The sequence below is a fragment of the Leucoraja erinacea genome, chromosome 4 (assembly GCF_028641065.1).
Source record: "Leucoraja erinacea ecotype New England chromosome 4, Leri_hhj_1, whole genome shotgun sequence".
Taxonomy (NCBI): Eukaryota; Metazoa; Chordata; class Chondrichthyes; order Rajiformes; family Rajidae; genus Leucoraja; species Leucoraja erinaceus.
In genome coordinates, this window is record NC_073380.1 from 91,778,503 (window position 1) to 91,799,125 (window position 20,623).

At 41.4% G+C, this 20,623-nt stretch overlaps 1 long non-coding RNA gene across 1 annotated transcript in view; it reads right to left on the reverse strand.

Annotated features, from left to right (window-relative positions):
* Positions 1-325: 325 nt before the first annotated feature.
* Positions 326-20,623, reverse strand: part of LOC129696677 (uncharacterized) — a 46,080-nt gene continuing 25,782 nt past the window's right edge. The window contains exon 4 of the long non-coding RNA XR_008723380.1: positions 326-468. This is a non-coding gene — a long non-coding RNA (uncharacterized LOC129696677). The remainder of the gene's footprint in view (positions 469-20,623) is intronic.

Here is a 20,623-nt window from a genome sequence, read left to right on the forward strand (position 1 = left end):
CGCTCTGTGATGAAAAGTTCACGCTGCGCCTGCTGGTGAAGCTCCGGGCCTAAGTCTGGGAAAAGCCGCACAAATCCTTGTTGTTAGGCCACGAGGGAGGGACCACGCCCCACACAAGACACACCGAGAGACATTAAAACAAACATTTGGACATATTAAAAAATTTAAAAAAAGTAGAAATGACTAACGCTGCTGGCAGGACAGCCGTCTTGCAGCGCCCCCACCGCTCTGCTCGTCTCTAAGGTCTACCACTCTCTCCACACCATCCCCCTTCCGAATCCAGACGAGATCCTAATGTTTGCCAAGCTCTTGTAGGAAAAAAAAGTAATGAATTTTGTCAGTCTTTTTTCAGGCTTGAATTTAAAAGGTTCAAAAGGAACAAAATCATTGGTATTGCGTCACTCACCCTTGATGATGTAATCATTCCTATAATCTTCAATTCGTATGGAAATCTTGTCCTCAAAAAGCCTGGTGGTATAAATGGACCAAATCAAATCAAACATGTTTATCCTTCAAACTGAAGTTGAGTCTTTGAATAAAGCAAGCCTTGTAGGAGACCTTTATCTGATTTGGATTTAAGCCAATGAAACAGTCAATATACAAACTACTAATGAAAGGAATGTTGTCTTTTCACTGACAAGTTATGGCAGAAAAGAAAACATTGGTTACGAATCGGGGGTTGGGAAGAGGGGTGTACAGTGCATGTCATCATAACTAAGGTTGATAAAACTGATCACTGCTTGTGGAGCATGTAATTTATTAATGTCTTTCAGAGTACGAGTCGCTATTGATGGTGAGATTCAGAATTCCATCCTTTACATGAAACACTTTGACTTCAATTAAATAAACACAGATATTAAAAGCCATCAATTAATAGAAACCCTTTTGTTAGTCAGTATGGGAGCTTAACACTGAACGGTTTACTTGGTGAGGCTCACAGTTCTGTGATTGCCAATACTTAACCTCTTAAACAGCATTTGCAAGAGCCACAGCGAGCCAGAAATTGATTGACTCCCTCATCACTTTTATCCCCGATCGCTTTTACCCCTCGTCAAATGTATCAATCCCTCTTCTCCCCTCGCCCATCAGGCAAGAAGTACAGAGGCTTGAAAACGCTCATCTCCAGGTTAAAGGACAGTTTCTTTCCAACATGTTATCAGACAATTTAGCTGTCCTCTCACCAGTTATAGTGCAGTCCCTACTTTCCATCTACCTCATTGAGAACTTTGAACTACCTTTAATCTGACTTTATTTTGCACTAAATTATATACCCTTTAGCCTGTATCTGTACACTCTGGACAGCTTGATTGGAATCATGTATAGTATTTTCGTTTACTGGATAGCATGCAACAAAAAAGCTTTTCACTGTATCTCGGTATACGTAATATTAATAAACGAAATTGAACTATTTCCATTTGGAATGGCTTTCAAAGGCTTAGTATTACACCCGATCACTTCAGGAGGTGAAGCGGACTATCCTTGATCGGACTTTGCTGGCTTGACCTTGCACCAAACGTCATCCCCTTATTATGTATCTATACACTGTAAATGGCTCGATTGTAATCATGTGAGCACTGTGTCTTGGTACACGTGACAATAAATTCAACTGAAACTAAACTGAAAGTAACCATATCATTGTGTACTCCTTCCAAAGTACTTACACCACATTCTATTCACCTGGATGACCTAATACATAGGCAACTCTGAGCAAAGCCTCCATGTACTTCTAGAAAGGAGTCTTGCACTCATTTCATTTGCACTATTTCCTTTTAATTCACTCTTTCCCCCTTCTCTGCCATAAGCAATAAGTGGTTAATTAAGCTCTACTGGAACAATAATTGTGTTATTCCAAGTTATGTCTCTAATCTGTCCACAGAGTTCCTTTCTCATTTCCTTCCTATAATTTGGACTACTGTAATGTATCCTTATTTTTATAACAAGCAATTATTTTTAATAGCTGAACTCTTCAGTCTGTGCCCCTTCTGTAAATGCTCTCTGCACTATGTATTCCTTATGCTACCAATAATGCTTCTCACCATTTCATACTGTAACATGCCCACGTCTGTGAAATATCTTCCTAGCCATGATGTTTATTTTTCATTATCAGCCACTTTACGATCAGATTTATGCTAATGTTACTAACTTCTGTAAAATAATAACTGTCCGTAAAACTATCTGTAAAATAATAACTTCCAGTTCCCCCAATTTATTTTCCACAATCTGTTCATTGCAATTTAACCTACATATTTAATTTAACATCCTTTTTTAAACCTCTTCCTGTTGAATCAATCTGGTAGTTTGCACCTAAATTGAAACAATTTGAATTTATTTGTCTACTCTGTATCCACCTATTTTCATTGTTTGCTGCATGAATGTTGTCTTTGTCTATATTTTCCTTCATTATTCATAAACGCTAACTTATTTGCTCCCATTCTTACATTTTGTAAAAACACCCAGCTCTCACTGGAGAGGAGCAGAAAGTTCCAACTCAATCATTCATGCCCTCAAAAACCCAGCCACACCTACCCACACCAATTTTTATAACAATGAATGTTAAATTATACTCCGCACCTTGTTGCGTTGTTATTTGGCAATTTGCAGACAGATTAACAGCCTGTCCCAAATCAAGAATAAGAAGTCAAGAGTCAGAGAGTCATAGATCCATACAACATCAAAACAGGCCCTTCGGCCCAATTTACCCACACTGACCAACATGTTCCGTTTACACTAGTTTCACCTGCCCGCGTTTGGTCCAAATCCCTCCAACCCAGTCCTATCAATGTATCTGTCTAACTGTTTCTTAAACATTGGGATAGACCATGTCTCAACTACCTGCTCCATACACCCACCACAACATGACCTACCAACTTCTGTACTCAATACTCTGATTAAGGCCAATGTGCCAAAAGCCTTTTTGACCACCCTATCTACCTGTGATGCTACCTTCAAGGAACTATGTATCTGCACTCCAAGATGCCTCTGCTCTACACCACATTCCCCACAGTCCTACCATTTACTGTGTAGGTCCTGCCCATGTTAGACTATCCAAAATGAAACATCTCACATTTCTCTGTATCAAATACCATCACCCATTCCTCAGCCCACTTGGCCAACTGATCAAGATCCAGCTGCAATTTTTGATATCCATCTTCACTATCTGCAATATCACCCACTTTTGTTTCATCTGCAAATGTGCTGATCTTGCCTTGTATGTTCTCATCCAAATCATCGATGTGGATAAGATAAGAGAGTCAAGAGAGTGTTTATTGTCATCTGCTCCGAAAAAGAGCAATGAAATTCTTACTTGCTGCAGCACAACGGATATAGAAAAACAACAGATATGTAAACAGTCTTATATAATCTGTAACACAATCTTGTGTCCATCCCTAAATTGATGACAACGTTGCAAATTGGAATTCATTTTTCTTGATAGACACAAAAAGCTGAAGTAACTCAGCGGGTCAGGCAGCATCTCTGGAGAAATGATATAGATGACGTTTCGTGTCGAGACCCTTCTTCTTTTCATTTTCCTTGGTACTCTATGTACTTTTAGTCCTCCACTGAATTCCAAAATTTCCCATTGACTCACAAGCATTCCCTAGACTTGCAGCGATAAGGCAGCCACTGTGGGAAGAGCAACAATTAACATTTCCGATCAGGGAGACTTCATGGGAAACCCAACAACTCAGGAAGAATCATCAACTCAGGCAGAATATTAGTCTACTCTACTTCCCGAGAAGACTAGGGAGAGTCGGTTTGTCAAGGAGGACTCTCTCTAACTTCTACAGGTGCACAGTAGAGAGTGGCTTGGTTCGGCAACTTGAGCACCCCGGAGAGGAAAAGATTACAAAAAGTATAAACACTGCCCAGTCCATCATCGGCTCTGACCTTCCTTCCATCGAGGGGATTTATCGCAGTCGCTGCCTCAAAAAGGCTGGCAATATCATCAAGGACCCACACCATCCTGGCCACACACTCATCTCCCTGCTACCTTCAGGTAGAAGGTACAGGGGCCTGAAGACTGCAACAACCAGGTTCAGGAATAGCTACTTCCCCACAGCCATCATGCTATTAAACTTGGCTCGGACAAAACTCTGAACATTAATAGCCCATTATCTGTTATTTACACTTTTTCAGTTTAATTATTCATGTGTGTATTTATGTATATAATGGTAAATGGACACACTAATCTGTTTTGTAGTCAATGCCTACTATGTTCTGTTGTGCTGAAGCAAAGCAAGAATTTCATTGTCCTATCAGGGACACATGACAACAAACTCACTTGACTTGACTTGACTTGAATCATCAACTCAGGCAGAATCCTGAGTTCATGATTCAATGCATTTCGTTGTCTCTGTACTGTACACTGACCATGACAATTAAAATTGAATCTGAATCTGAATCAGTCTCCATGGGAAGAGAATCAGTCAACATGTTTCTTTCCAAAGATCCTGCCTGCCCGAGTTTTCCAAAATATTTATTTTATATTTCAGTTTTCTCACACCTAGTTTTGTTTCTTTCTTTTTAGCAATAATGAGTCTTGCTCCCAAATGTTGTTTCCCAAGCAACTCAATTCTTTTTGTAACACTTCAAGTCTTGCATAATCTCCATTACTGATTCCTAAACCATGCTTACTTTAGTTTAAAGATACAGCATTGAAACAGGACCTTTGCTAACCAAATCCACATCGACTATCAATCACCCGTTTGCACATTATCAAAAGTCATAAGGTCATAAGTGATAGGAGCAGAATTAGGCCATTGGGCCCATCAAGTCTACTCTGCCATTCATCAAGGCTGATCTATCTCTTCCTCCAAATCCCATTCTCCTGCCTTCTCCCCAAAGAAGGGGTCATCGGCAATGTGGCGCAGTGGTAGACTTGCTGCCTTACAGCACCATAAACTCAGGTTCGATCCCGACTATGGGTGGTGACTGTACATAGTTTGCACGTTCTCCCTGTGGGTTTACTCCAGATGCTCCGGTTTCCTCCCACATTCCAAAGATGTGCAGGTTTGTAGGTTAATTGGCTTCTGTAAACGGTCCCGAGTGCATAGGATAGAATTAACATTTGTTCGTTGGTTGGCATGGACTTGGTGAGCCAAAGGGCTTGTTTCCACGCTGTAAAACTAAAACAACTAGTTTTACGCACTCCCTACACACTAGGGACAATTTACAAAGACCAAATAACCTGAAAAGCCACACATTTCTAGGTTGTGGGAGGAAACCGGAGCACCCAGACGAAACCCACATGGTCACAAGAGGAACATGCAAACTCCGCACAGGCAGCACCCGAGGTCAGGATTGAACCCGGGTCTCTGGTGCTGTGAGGCAGCAGCTCTACCCTCTGCACCATTGTGCTGCCCTATTGTGAGAAACTTTGCACCATTACAGGAACTTCTTTCAACACACCTCCAATTCAGTTTTTGCTCTTAATCTTCTTGCATTTTTGGCAAGTGTAAGTGCAGTGTGTGCTTGTCGAAGAGTCACTTTCCATAATTTTGCAGCTTTTTACCTTGTCCACATGTGTTCCTTGCTTTGGCTCCTGGAAGCCAACCAACCATCTAAACTGCAAAACTCTGTGGGATTACAGTACCACGAGCTAGATTAGTGTATATTACCCATTTCCATTTAACCTTGAGAAGGTGGTGGTAATAAGCTCTTCTTTTAAAAAATTGTGACAAGTTGTCACAAGCCAGGGAATCTCGGAACTCAATAAGGGCGTTTGTTGCAAGTTTTCGAGAAGAATTTGCGGAAATCCTTGACGTATTTTCTTTGTCCACTTGGTAAGCAAAGTTCTGTTGAAAGATCATTGTTCTAAAAAATAAACTTGTTTTTCTCACTCAGATAATCTGTTGAGTAGGTCGAAATTTTTTGTTTTGTTTCAGATTTTCAGCATTTGCAGGTTTTTGTTTTCCTTTCAAATATTAACCTGAGCAAATAGCAGAAGGAAGTAGATGTTCTCTAATTTTTCTGGTAAAAACACATCTTAATGTATGGAATTCCCTGCCACAGAGCACAGTGGAGGCCAAATCACTGGATGGATTTAAGAGAGAGTTAGATAGAGCTCTAGGGGCTAGTGGAGTCAAGGGATATGGAGAGAAGGCAGGCACGGGTTATTGATAGGGGATGATCAGCCATGATCACAATGAATGGCGGTGCTGGCAAGAACGGCCGAATGGCCTCCTCCTGCACCTATTTTCTATGTTTCTATGTTAATTTTGAATCTCTCCCTCATCCACATGAATGTAATCTCCATTTATAAACCTGTCTAATTCCAAATTACATTCATTGCATTATCGTGCTTCCCTGAATACCTGGATTCATGAGGAGAAAGATTGAGTGTTTCATTCCAGAACCTTAAAGATGGAATAAAAAGGATATCTGCATAAAATACTGAAGAAGGCCCTTCAGCCCACCAAGTCCACACAGACCATCAAGATCCCATTACATTAAACACAATTTATTCTTCTCATGTTCCCAGATTATACCATTCACCTACCCACCAGGGGCAATTTACAATGGCCAATTAATTTATCAACCTGCCCATCTTTGGGATTTAGGAGGCAACTACAGCACATAATGTGCAGCCTCCATTCACCCAGCATCACAGGCCAAGACTGAAACCGGGCTGCTGGAGGTGTAACAACAATCTCATTCGTTTATTACAAAATTTAAGTGGATTAAAGAAGGAAGGTATTGTTGTCAAAGACCAAATTCCATTTGGTTTGTTTTGCCAGGCAGTGAGTAACAGATAATTCATCAGTTTTACTTGCAAAAATAAGAAACTGCAGATGCTGGTCTATAGCAAAGAAGATGGTAGAGTAAATCAGCGGGTCAGGCAGCATCCCCGGAGAAAAAGGATGGGTGACTTTTTGGGTCGGGTCCCTACTTCAGAACATACTCGCATATTTTCTTTCTGTGGTTGGTCCAGCCATTGCCAGGTTCTCAAAGTAAATATCGTGCGATTATCAAAAGGATGTTGTGGCATTGTTATTTAATAATAGTTTCAGTAGTTGGAGACGCCGATTTGTAATCCAGAGTCACAAACCCGTCCAACCATAGAAAATGTGAAATTTAAACTCGAAGTGAGCCGTATTCAGTTGAAGAAATTTGCTGAACTTACCAGTCTGGCTTGCACGAAACTGCAGACCAATGCAATTTGGTTGATTCTTCACTGTCATCTCAAATAATAAGCTGCTCAGCTCAGGAGATATTAAGATGTTTATAATTAAAGTTCTAGTCAGTAGTATTCACTGCCTGTGAATAAGTACTTGCTTGGTTAGATAGGTTGAGGTACCACCATTTTGTTTACCACAATTTTCCATGCACTTTCTGTTGTATGCCTAGGAGCGTGAGCATGTTGGTCGATTCAATGAAAACCTCACATGGCAGGGCAGCCAAGAGTTGGCAAAGCACATGGTTGAAAGGCAGGTTTGAATCACCTTGAATGCCAGGGATATAAAATGGCAATTAATCTGATGAATCAGTCAATTGTGACACAATTAATATCACTCGTGACACAGAGACACTAGGTTAGGTTCATGCCCTAGAGTGACCCTGAGCTCAAAAGTCCAGTCTAGTGTTTGAGATTTCACTTTTGGATGAGACATTAAAAAGATGGCATTCGGATGTAATCAATCTCATGACATTGTTTCAAAAGGTGGAATTGGATTATCCCTGGGTATCCTGGCCAATATATAAACAATAGCATCACAATGCAGCTTTCCTGCAATTCTTCGCCCACTTGTTTGTGGGATCTTACTCTGCTCCATGTTCCACGCTACACACCAGTGATTGCACTACAAAAATATGTCGTTGGCTGCAAATGTTAGGAAAGGCTCTTGGAAAAGCAACTTGTTTCATCTTCAAGACAATTCAACAGTGCCACGCCTTTTGGAGAACCATCTCAGCTTCGACCACCCCGGGCCGCGGAGTTTGAACCGGCCCGTTCGCGGAGCTCGGATTCAGACGCGGGACTGACTTACTTACCATCACCCGGCGGGGTCACAACATCGGAAGCCTGGATTGCCTCAACGCAGAGGGAGAACAAGGAGGGAAGAGACAAAGACTTTAAGACTTTTGCCTTCCATCACAGTGAGGAGGTGCTTGATGAACTCACTGTGGTGGATGTTAAATTTGTGTTTATTGTGTGTTTTGTTATTTTATTATATGTATGACTGCAAGGCACGAAATTTTGTCCAGTTTTCGGTCTGAATGATAATAAAGGAAACTTTGACTTTGCAAGGCTTAGAAACAATCAGCTCATGGATAAGGTATTGGTATTGGCTCATTATTGCCACATGAAATGAGATACATGAAAACCTTTGTTTTGCATGCTTTCCAGGCAAATCATATCATACATGAATGAGGGCAATCATACCATACACAAAGTCTACAGATAGTGCAAAAAGAGAAAGGACACAGAGTGCAAAATATAATGTTACAGCTCCAGAGAAAGTACAGATTTTAAAAAGTGCATGTGTGGATTACTACTGCATAAAAAAATCTGAAACCGGGCCAAACCAAATTGGAGCTATTGCTAATGACTTTTAGGATTTATTTTGAATAAAGTTTTGGCAGAAAGAAAAATAATCTTAAATTACATTAATTGGAAATTACTATTTTAAAATGTGATTCACTGGAATGATGCCAAAAGCAAAGCAAATATTAAATTCCAGACTGAAAGGGAAAACGTGCAGCAAAACGTAAGAGGGATGTGGGATTAATTAGTGCATTCATATAAACTGGCACAGGCGCAATGGACTGAATATCCTCCCTCCATTTTGATGGATAAATTATGCAGATTTTATCTGGTACTATTTTAGTCATAATTCTCCTTGCTTCAGGGAAGGTTAAGGGAAGAATTAATCAGGATGTTCAAAATCTTGCTGGATTCTCATGGAGTATCAGTGGACCAACAGAAGCTGTTTTCAGTGTTGGAAGGGTCGATAATCAGAGAGCCCAGAGTTGAAGAGTAAAGATGATAATGGGGAAGGAAATAAGCTTTGCACAGAGCTGAGCAGACCTCAAAGGGCGGTGGAAGTAGTAACATCAACACTTACAAAAGTAAATCCGATGAATACTCTCAAAAGGGAAATGTTTACAAAGATACAACAAACGAATAGAGGAATGGAACCAATTGCAGTCCTTGCAATGAGTTCTTAATGTAATGGCTGTTCAAGCTGTAATAATCTAAGCTTCATTCTATTTTACTTTTCCTTTCTCTGGACTTTTACAAACAAAGAAAGTTAAATAATTTATGCAATGATAGGGAAATGGTATGATAACATTTAGAAGACATTTGTACAGGTACATGGACAGGAAGGGTTTGGAGGGATATGGATCAAATTCAGGTGAGTTGGACTAGGGTAGATTATCTTGGTCATCATTGATGAGTTGGGCTGAAGGACTGTTTCCGTGCTGTATGTCTCTAAGATTGTATATGGCTGGCATAGAGGCATGGCTAGTAGATCCACTACCTCACAGCATCAGAGACCCAGATTCAATCCTGACGTCAGGTGCTGTTTGTGTGGAGTTTTCATGTTCTCTCTGTGGCCGCATGGGTGAGACTATTTCCTTCCACATCCCAAAGGGATGTGGGTTGGAGGTTTAAACGACTGCTGTAAATTGCCCCTAGTATTTAAGTAATTGGCAAAATCTAGTGGATGAAGGAAGAATAGAATTTAAAATATGGTATTGATGTAGGATTCACATAAATGGGTGGTCAATTAGACACGGAGAATCCTGTCTAAGGTCAACCCGTGGAAAGCAGTCGGACCCGACAACATCCCAGGACGTGTGCTCAAGGAATGTGCTGAGGAGTTAGCAGATGTGCTAACAGACATCTTTAACATCTCTCTTAGTCAAGCCATTGTCTCCACATGCCTCAAAACTTCCACAATAATCCCCATAGCGAAGAAACCAGTTGTTGCCTGCCTAAATGACTACCGCCCTGTCGCCCTGACCCCAATAATAATGAAGTGTTTTGAACGCCTGGTGAAACCCCACATTACTGCCAGCCTCCCCTCATCGTTAGACCCCCTCCAGTTTGCCTATCACCCCAACCATTCTACAGAGGATGCCATCTCTACCACGCTGCACACAGTACTCACGCATCTGGAAAACAAAAACACATACGCCAGAATCCTGTACATTGACTTCAGCTCAGCATTTAACACCATCATCCCACAGAGACTTGTGGAGAAACTAACCCTGCTGGGCCTCAACACCACCCTGTGTCACTGGATGTTGGACTTTCTGACAGAGAGACCGCAGTCAGTCCGTGTTGGCAAGAACACTTCAGGCTCGATCACGCTGAGCACCGGCTCCCCTCAAGGCTGTGTGCTCAGCCCGCTGTTGTTCACATTGCTCACACATGACTGTGCTGCCAGATTCAGGGACAATAAGATCATAAAATTCGCGGATGACACAACAGTGGTGGGACTCATCAGCGGAGATGATGAATCAATATACAGGGAGGAAGTAAAACAACTAGTGGACTGGTGCAGCAAAAATAATCTAGAATTAAATGTCGACAAAACGAAGGAGATGGTTGTCGACTTCAGGAGGGCGCAGCCAAAGCATACACCCCTCAACATCAGTGGCACTGCAGTGGAGAAAGTGGAGAGCATAAAGTTCCTCGGTGTGCAAATTACAGACAGCCTCACCTGGTCCAGGAACACCACTGGGACCGTCAAACGGGCCCATCAGCGACTGCACTTCCTGAAGAAACTAAAACAGGCCTCACTCTCCACCAACATCCTCAGGACTTTCTACAGGGGTACGGTGGAGTCTGTACTCACGTACTGCATAAATACGTGGTACTGCACCTGCAACTGCTCGGACAGGAAGGCTCTGCAGAGGGTAGTGAGGGGAGCAGAGAGGATCATTGGCGCCTCCCTACCCTCGGTACAAGAACTGTTCCAGAGCCGCTGTCTGAAAAAAGCTCAGAAAATTGCTGAGGACAAACTGCACCCCCTCCACATACACCTGGATCTCCTGCCATCAGGCAAGAGATATCGAAGCATCAAAGCCCGGACTACAAGACTGCTAAACAGCTTCCTGCCACAGGCTGTGAGGCTGCTAAACAGTCACTCTGTACTCACAGTCACTTGATTCTGCGGCTGGCATGGACACTTTAATAACTGGCACTGGCCACTCAAATCAGCTGCCCCGGACATTTTAATGACTGTTTTTACTGTATTTTAATGGCGCTGTTTTACCTGCTTTTAACTATTTATACTGTTCCATCAGGGACTGGATTGTTTTTAGTGTTATTATGTGTGAAATGTTTTAAATTTCATGTGCGATACTCCAGTATTCCCTGGGAAACGTCTTTTCATTTTGCACTGTACAACTGTTGCTTGCAAGATGACAATAAAGGTTGATTGATTGATTGATTGATTGATCAATGGTTGGGACAGACTGTTTCCACGCTGTATCACTCCATGACTCAAAAACTCTGTAACTTAATAAATAGAGAGTGTAGTCAGAGCTCTCCAGCAACGAAACCGGTTCAATTCTACACTGACCAAGTTTCCAAACAGAGCTAATCCTACCTGCCTGTGCCTGGCCCAGGTGTCTCCACATCTTTCTGATCTACGTACCTGTTTAAGCATCATTGTACTAACCTCTACTATTTCCTCTGGCAGCTCATTCTATGCATGCACACCTTCTGTGTGAATAAATTGCCCTCAGATCCCTATTAAATCTTTCCATTCCTTAAACCGATGCCATCTAATTCAAGACTTCCTGGGGAATTTTTAAACTTTTTTTTTTAATCATCTTCTGTATAACCCTCATGATTTTATATACCTCTATAAGGCCACCCCTTAGCCTCCTTACTCCAGGGGAAAAAAGATCCATTCTATCCAATCTTTCCTTACAACTCGACTCCTCCAGACCCGGTAACATCCTTGTAAATCTGTTTTGCCCATTTTTTAGTTTTCCCCTTTCCATATCTGCTGTTTTTTAAGCATTGGAGTTTGAAATGGGATTTGCCTTTTTTTTGCTCAGGGAGTGCTGTGCTTTTGGAGAAAGTGAGATGGAATCTTCAGTTGGGTGACTTTATATAATGTTTTGTTTGCTGCGTGCAATGGGTGTTTATTTGGATTCACTGCAAAATTGTTATGGCAACAGCCCAACAACATTTATTTGCTAGAAACTGATTGGTAAGCAAAAGTTGACACTGGAGAGATATGTTTTCATATCGCAGTTTATGAACATCAAAATTGGAAAAAAACAAATATAAATTAACAGTGCAGGATTTGTGGAAAGGTCTTTGTAGATTGACTTGTCACGATGGTCACAGGAGCTACAACTACACTGGAGGAATGTCAAATATGAGAGATTGTCAGAGTATAATTGATCAGCAGAGGCAAACAACTCCTAAATGGAGAGATGCATCATCAATGACAGATGTGCAGATGGACATTACGAGGAGTCCTTAATTCTTCTTTAATTCATAAACTCTCTCCAATAGCCCTTGTGGAACGCACACACTTTTGCAAACCGGTGCACTTTCATGCCCGACAGTGTCAATAACCGCATCAAATTGTCTGGTTTGCTTCTGGCTAAAAGTAATATCCTCCATTATTGCAAAATTCTTTGATTCGTGGCCACCTAAACACTCATTCAATTCATAGTAGACTGCTTCCCCCAAGAAAGCTTTACTTATATCAAAAATTAATGATGTCATTTTGACTTCAGCAGGTTCTGGCTCCATGTGTGCTGTTACTTAATTGGCATGCCAGACGAGCTTGGTGTATTTTTCTTTTGAAGTTATTGAACCGTTGCCCTTAACATTATACAATTTAACTATTACATTTGCCATCGCCTCTTGCTGTTGTCAATGTATTTCCATCAGCATTTTTCATCTAACTACTGGTTTTCCTTTTCACTGGGCAGGCGTCTTACAATCTTTATTGTGGATTAAAGTGCAGCTTAAGAGGCTTACTAAATACATGCTATGGTGTGTAAAGGAAATCACCCTTGAAGGAAACACTTTTATTTGCAATAGAGTACTTCACATGTGACAAAGCTCACTAAATACATGCTGTTGTAATTCATTTGTATACTTGGCCAGTTCCTTATATAAAATCTTTGACAATTTACTCTTTGAAAGCCAGTGATAAAATAACTAATAGTTGTCAATTTTGCATAATCACCCCCCATTTTCCACAGCCAGTGCAACCGTTGGTGTGCGTGGATATATTTCTTATAAGGACTTTCAATTAAATTCCTTGAAGCTTTGCATTGTGAGGCAAAATGAGCGTATGCATGGTGACGCAGGCACACAAAGACTGGATGCTCGCTGATCCAACCCAAGCAATAATCCCCTGTGATTCACTTCATTTACAACTGCAAAATGATGGAGGGGTAGTAAACTAAGATACGCCATACTGAACCTATTACATTAACGCACAAGCAATGGGATGAGCCAATTCAAAGAGTCCATCCACTAATGGTACACTATGTTCTATTTGTGTTTATCATGTAATTTCTCTTTTAAAGCCATCTATTAAAACTGGCAGCAAGGCACAAGGGCTATAGAGGACGCACACAAGAATACAACGCCTAGTTTGAGAGTGCAAATGTGGCGCATTTAAATGTAGTGGGCTAAATCGCAGTTTTATTTTCTAACAAAAAGCAACAATTTTGGAGTGGGCCACGGGGAGAGGTGTTGTGGAAAATAATTGGCAAATAAAGAAAGCAGAAAGTTAAGAAGGGCACAAAGGCCTTGAAATTGGTGGGGGAGAGAGCTATCAGTCTGAGTTCTTTCGGTCACAGTGATTCTTTCAGTATTATATTATACCTGCAAGGCACTCGGCCTCAATCTCCCTGTGAGCTTCAGAAAGTTGCTGCAGTCATGAAAAAAATGATCGTAATATTTGCCATGAAGTGATATAGCTAGGTCAATATGTCACGTGTTTTGGGAAGAAAGAAATGGAAATCTTCCATTTACATAGTGTCTTTAAGGACTATCTCAATAAACTTTTGCAGTGTAGTCAATTACGTTCCCCTGCAACCGCAGAAGATGCAACACCAGTCCCTATACCTCCTCCCTCGACTCTGTCCAGGGATCCCAACAGTCCTTTCAGGTGAGGCGGAGGTTCATGTGCACCTCCTCCAACCTCATCTACTGTATCCATTGTTCAAAGTGTGGACTCTTATACAACACCTTCGCTGGATCTGCATGGACCTACCTGATCTCCCGCTTGCCAAACACTTTAATCACCCTTCCCATTCCCACACTGACCTTTCTGTCCCAGGTATCATCCATTGTCAGAGTAGGGCCAAATGCAAATTAGAGGAACAGCATCTCACACTTTGCTTGGGTAGCTTACAACCCAGTGATATGAATATTAGTTTCCCAAATGTCAAGTAACCTTTGCATTCCCTCTCCCCCCTTCCCTCCCCCACCCAAGTTGTAACCGCTTCAAAGTTGTTTGGTTGAGTCTCATTTTCTGTACTTGTCCTCACCTAGTGAAGGTAACTGGTCTGTTTCCTTACCATCATTACTTTTTTGCATATCTTTCATTCCTTTGTTCAATATCTCTCTTCATCACCATCTATATCTCTCGTTTCCCTTCCCCGACTCTCACTCTGAAGAAGGATCTCGACCCGAAATGTCACCTACTCATTTTCTCCAGAGATGTTGTCTTACCCGCTGAGTTACTCCAGCTTTTGTTACAGCTGAATTACTCCATACCACATTCTGTTGTGGTATGGCAACAGTTCTGCGGCTGACAAGAAGGCTCTGCAGAGAATCATCAACACAGCCCAGAAGATCACCAACACACACCTACCTGCCCTGGAAGAGATCTATAACTCTCGTTGCCTGTGAAAGGCAACACGCATAGTAAAAGACTCATCTCATCCCGCATATCACATGTTTGCCCTTCTGCCCTCAGGAAAGCGTTACAGGTCCATCAAATTACACACCACAAGATTAACAAACAGTTACTACCCCAAGGCTATCACTACTCTGAACTCTGCACTGAACACACAACCCCCATAGCCAATATTTTGTTCTGCTATAACACTATACTGTGAAATATTGCACATTCTGACTTGACGACGATTTTCTTCCCGTTTTTGCTGTTTCCATTCTCGTTATTATTTATCTGATACGTTGGAGCTCTGCTCAGGCAGCGCGCGTGAAATTTCATTGTATGTATTTACAATGACAATAAGGTGCATTATCATTATTACTTTTGTGTCCATCACTATAACATGGAGATTTGGTATGTCTGCATTATTAATCAATCACTGCAACATAGTAAAGGACCAACTTAAACTGTGCAGTTTAATTCCAAGAGGTAGTAAACTGCTCTAGAGAACATAAATAGTCCTAATATATTACTTGGATTTCTTTTCTATCTCTTTTCCTTTGTTTTCTTTTAAGTTGATTTCTCTTCTGTGATCTGATACAAATTTGCATTGTTTTATCTGCATCTTTTCTCATTCCTGAAATGTTATTAGATCAGGGGATGGACCAGTGGCTCTGTGGTTCATTAATTAGCGGTTTTCCAGGGATAAGGGATTTCAGTCTATGGTGGGGAAGCTTGGAGGAGGTTGGAAAGGTATTACAAGATCATGCCAGATAACGGAGGGCAACTGTTCCGATTAGTGGATGTTTTAAGAACTAAGAGGCACAGTTTTAAAACAGTACATGCAAGATATGAGGAAATAAACTGAAATAGGAAGTGGTTTTGATCTTAAATTAGTTACCTTTAGGGTAAGAATATTAGAAAGCAGAATGTAAGGCTTAAGCAAATGAGAATGGGATAGGCTTTTGCAGAACACTAACTATGAACCGTTGACTGTCTTTAGTTGCACTAAGGATTTTGGATTCTTCTGTGCTAATATTGGGGTTATTAATTTATGGATTGTCTTGTTTATTATGTTATCTATGGGTATATTGTTAATAGGCCTGCTATTCAGCTGCAAGTAAGAATTTCATTGTTCTGTTATCAATACATATGACAATTAAATATATTGACTCGACTCAAACTATGAGACCAACGACATTGTTCTAATTATTCTTCTGAGCTGAGTCAACATCGGTTTGGAACGACTGACCTTCCTTCTAAGTCGTAATAATTCTGTGATCCAAGTTCCCATGTACATGTACGAAGAAGGGTTTCGGGCCGAAACGTTGCCTAGTTCCTTCGCTCCATAGATGCTGCTGCACCAGCTGAGTTTCTCCAGCTTTTTTGTGTACCTTCCCATGTACAATGATAGACACAAAATGCTGGAGTAGCTCAGCAGGTTATGCAGCATGTCTGGAAAAAAATGATTTTGAGTCAGGACCCTTCTTCAGTCTGAAGTAGGGTCTTGCCTGAAGCTTCACCTAAAGATTTTATCCAGAGATGCTGCCTGATCCAATTAGTTACTGCACAATTGTGTATCCATCTTTGGTATAAACCAGGAACTTCAGTTCTTTTTTTATTACATTATCCCATATGCTGCCTTGTTCTCAGTATCTAACTATCAGTTCTCAATTTCAGAACCTTAGAGGACATAGATTTTAACAACTGAACGAAAAAATATATCTCATGTTGCATGGATATTCAGGGTTTATTGTTAGACTTCAAACTCATCGTTACTTATCATGAGTTATTAGTATCAAAAAGTGAGGATGTGAGGGCATTGGAAGTGGACAGATTTGATTTCTGTGCTGTAATTGTTATATGGTTATATGGTTATATGATTTGTCGACATTGCAAAAAAATGTGAACTGAAGACAGAGGAGCCTGCTAACCGTCACCTCGAGGTTCAAGAACAGCGTCTTCCCATCAAGTCCTTGAACCAATATTTGCAAATCTAACCCATGATTAGTACGTGTGTCAGGGGTTATGGGGAGACGGCAGGAGAACGGGGTTAGGAGGAAGAAATGGATCAGCCATGATTGAATGGCGGAGTAGACATGATGGGCCGAATGGCCTAATTCTGCTCCTATAAATTATAACCTTATGACCATAAGAACCATACCCTACCCGTGCAGACTTTGCACTACTATTGTTGCATTGTACTATGGCTTTTGTACTATATTTATTGCAGTTGCTCTTTCTATTGTACCTATAAAGGTGCAGCGAGTAAGAACGTCATTGGTCCAGTTCATATCCGGTGCATATGATTATTAAACACTCTTGACTCTTGAGGTAACAAGCAAATGGTATAGGTTATAAACAGCAAAGCAACAGCCAAAGAGTTCAAAGCTGCTTGAGATTACAGGTGACAGAAATATAAATCCCCTTTTAATTGACAGTCACTTGTATCATTTGATACTCCGGATCAAATTATTGCCATTTCATTTCCAAATACCCATTTCTACAATAGCAATCTGCATGGGTATAGCACCTTTAAACTCATGAAGCACTCCAAGGTGCTTTACAGTGAACAGGCAAACTTTGCCACTGAACTATAAAGAGCTTTAAGCCAAATGAGCAAAATAATATTTCAAGATGTGAAGAAGCACCTTAAATAACTGACAATGTTATTTCCATTTTTCCTGCCACTGAATCTGCTGACCTAATTTTTTTCCAGCCTTTCCTTCTTGGGGTGGCATGGTGGTGCAGCAGTAGAGTTGCTGCCTTGCAGTGCCAGAGACCCGGGTTTAATCTTGACTACGGGTGCTGTATGTATGGAGTTTGTGGGTTCTCCCTCTGACTGCGTGGGTTTTCTGCAGGTGCTCCGGTTTCCTCCCACACCCCAAAGACATATAAGTTTGTAGGTGAATTGGTTTCTGTCAAAATTGTAAGTTGGCCCAAATGTGTAGGATAGTGCTAGTGTACGGGAATCGCTGGTTGGCGCAGACCCGGTAGGCCGAAGGGCCTGTTTCCGCGCTGTAACTCGAAATTAAACTATTTTTCAGATTTCCAACATCTGCAATATTTTGCCTTAAAGTAAATTGCTGTCAGGGTCCACTAGGTGAGTAACTGCAGTGCATTTTGTAGATGGTACATATTGCTACCAGAGTGTCATTGATGCAGGGACAGTGTGCTTAAGATGCTTGTCGGAGTGCAATCAATGGGCTCCTTTCCCCTGGATGGTGTTGAACGTCTGGTAATTGTTGGAGCTGGAGGTACGTAGGTGGAGCATTCAATCATTCTCCCAGACTTGTAGCTTGTTGATAATGGAAAGGGGGGATTGAGAAAGTGGGTCACTGATTTGGATGTTGATGGCGTGGGATTTGATGGCAATGCCTTTGAAAGTGAAGAGAGTGGATTACTATCACTATTACTATTGGGGAATTCCTCTCATACATTGCCCGATTACAGCAGTCACCAAAGCAGCGGCAACATTGCCCAGAGTCTACCTCACCAGCAATAACATTTTATGGAAGGGTGGGAAGAGAGAGGGCAATGATTTAGATCTTCCTATCACAGATACAATTGCCTAGCAGCTATGTTTGTACATAATGAGGCTAAAAAAAAAACATTGCAAAGTCAGCTATTTTTGTTTCTGTTAATTTTCTGTTAGGATCTGTGTATTTCTGGCAAGGACATATTTATGGACCACCTCTAATTGCCCTTTGACAAGGTGGTGGTGAGCCACCTTCCCGAATCACTGCACTCTTCCGGTGAAGGCATGGTGGTGTTGGGACCTAGTGAAGATGAAGAAACGGTAATATATTTCCAAATGATGCTTGGAGGGAACCTGTAGCAGATGGTGTTCCCATGTGCCCGTTGCTTTAGTCCATCTTGCCAGTAGAAGTCAAGGGTTCGGACAAAGATGGATGGAGGGGAATGAAACTTCCAGAAGCCACTGACACATTGGGTCTCGGCTGGTGATCCACAACCCCTAGGGTTTTACAGCATGGCTTTTGAAGGGCGCTGCCAACAATATGCCACGGTTAGCCAATTTGTTATGATTTTCATTCTTTTAGTTGTTTGAACTTCCGACCATTACTCTTCCTTTCCTTTCCCCATTGGACTGCTGTTCCTTGCTTAGTCTGTGTTTTATCGTTGTGTTAAAAAATAAATACTTGTTTACAACCTTCAGGAAATGTATTCATTGTCTTCAAGCCTACTTTGTACTTATGTGTGCATACAGAGTACTTGGGCAGCACAGTGTTGCAGTAGAGCAGCACAGTGGCACAGCAGTAGAGTTGCAAGAGTTCGGGTTGGATCCTGACTACGAATGTTATCTGTGCCGAGTTTGTAGGTTCTCCCTGTGACCACGTAGGTTTTCTCCAGGTGATCCAGTTTCTATACTCCATTGACACACAGGTTTGCAGGTTCATTGGCTGTGGTAAGAAATTGTAAAATTGTCTCTAGTGCAAAGGACACTGCTAGTGTATGGGGTGGTCGATAGTCTGTGCAGACTCGGTGGGACCAAAGGCCCTGTTTCTACGCTGTATCTCTAAAGTAAAGTCTAAAGTATTTGCTGAGATCAACCAAAATTAGATCTAGCTGAGATCAAAACAGTGACAGAATCTTCCAAAGCACCATGGCTCCTGCAGGCTTAGAAGAAAACAACTATCAACATTCAAATATATATATTTGATTAAATAAATTAAATACATCACTACCATCTAAATATCCTTGCCTCTCTGTTCATATTGGTCCAGAGCCAATGACACTGATGACAAGCTTCATGTTACTGAATCACCTTGGACCTTCTTTAGAATTTGCAATTGGCTGAGTGTTCAATTTCATCTTGCAATTTCAGAGTGTTCATTTCCCATCACCAATCTGGGCTTGTATAGAAACAGTGCTAGAGTAACTGAGCAGGCCAGGCAGCACCTCTGGTGAACATGTTCTCCACAGATGCTGCCTAACCTGCTAAGTTACTCCAGTATTTTGTGCCCTTCTGGTAACCTCAATCCATCACACAGACTGTATCTTGGATTGAAAATGAAAGAATAAAACTGGACATCGATACATACAGAACAGAAACAGACCCTTCAACCCAGCATGTCAACCCTGACAATAATGAACCCATCTATGTTAACCTTATTTTTCCTCTCAATTCTCATCAATTTCACCCCTATCTCCACCTCCACTATTATAGGGGCAATTTACATTTACACAGCTTGGGATGGGGGAGCAAACAGGTGCACCTGAACCCACAGAATGACAGGGAAAACACACAATCTTCACCTGGGCAAGTACTTGGATGAGCAGGGCACAGAGAGTTACGGAAGGGACTCAGTCGTGGGATTAGTAGAGATGGCCAAGATGGTCGGAATACCGTGCAATCAGAAAGTATTCAGACCCCTTCACTTTTTCCACATTTTGTTACGTTACAGCCTTATTCCTAGAAGGGATTACATTCGTCGTTTTTTTTATCATCAATCTACATACAATACCTCATAATAAAAAAGTGAAAACAGGTTTTAGAAATGTTTGCAAAGTAATTATAAAGAAATAACTGAAATATCACATTTCCATAAGTATTCAGACCCTTTACTCAGTACTCTGTTGAGGCACCTTTGGCAGCAATTACAGTCTCAAGACTTCTTGGGTATGATACTACAAGCTTGGCACACTGCATTTGGGTAATTTTTCCCATTCTTCTCTGCAGATCCTCTCAACCTCTGTCAGGTTGGATGGGGAGTGTTGATGCACAAGTATTTTCAGGTCCCTCCAGAGATGTTCGACGGGTTCAAGTCCGG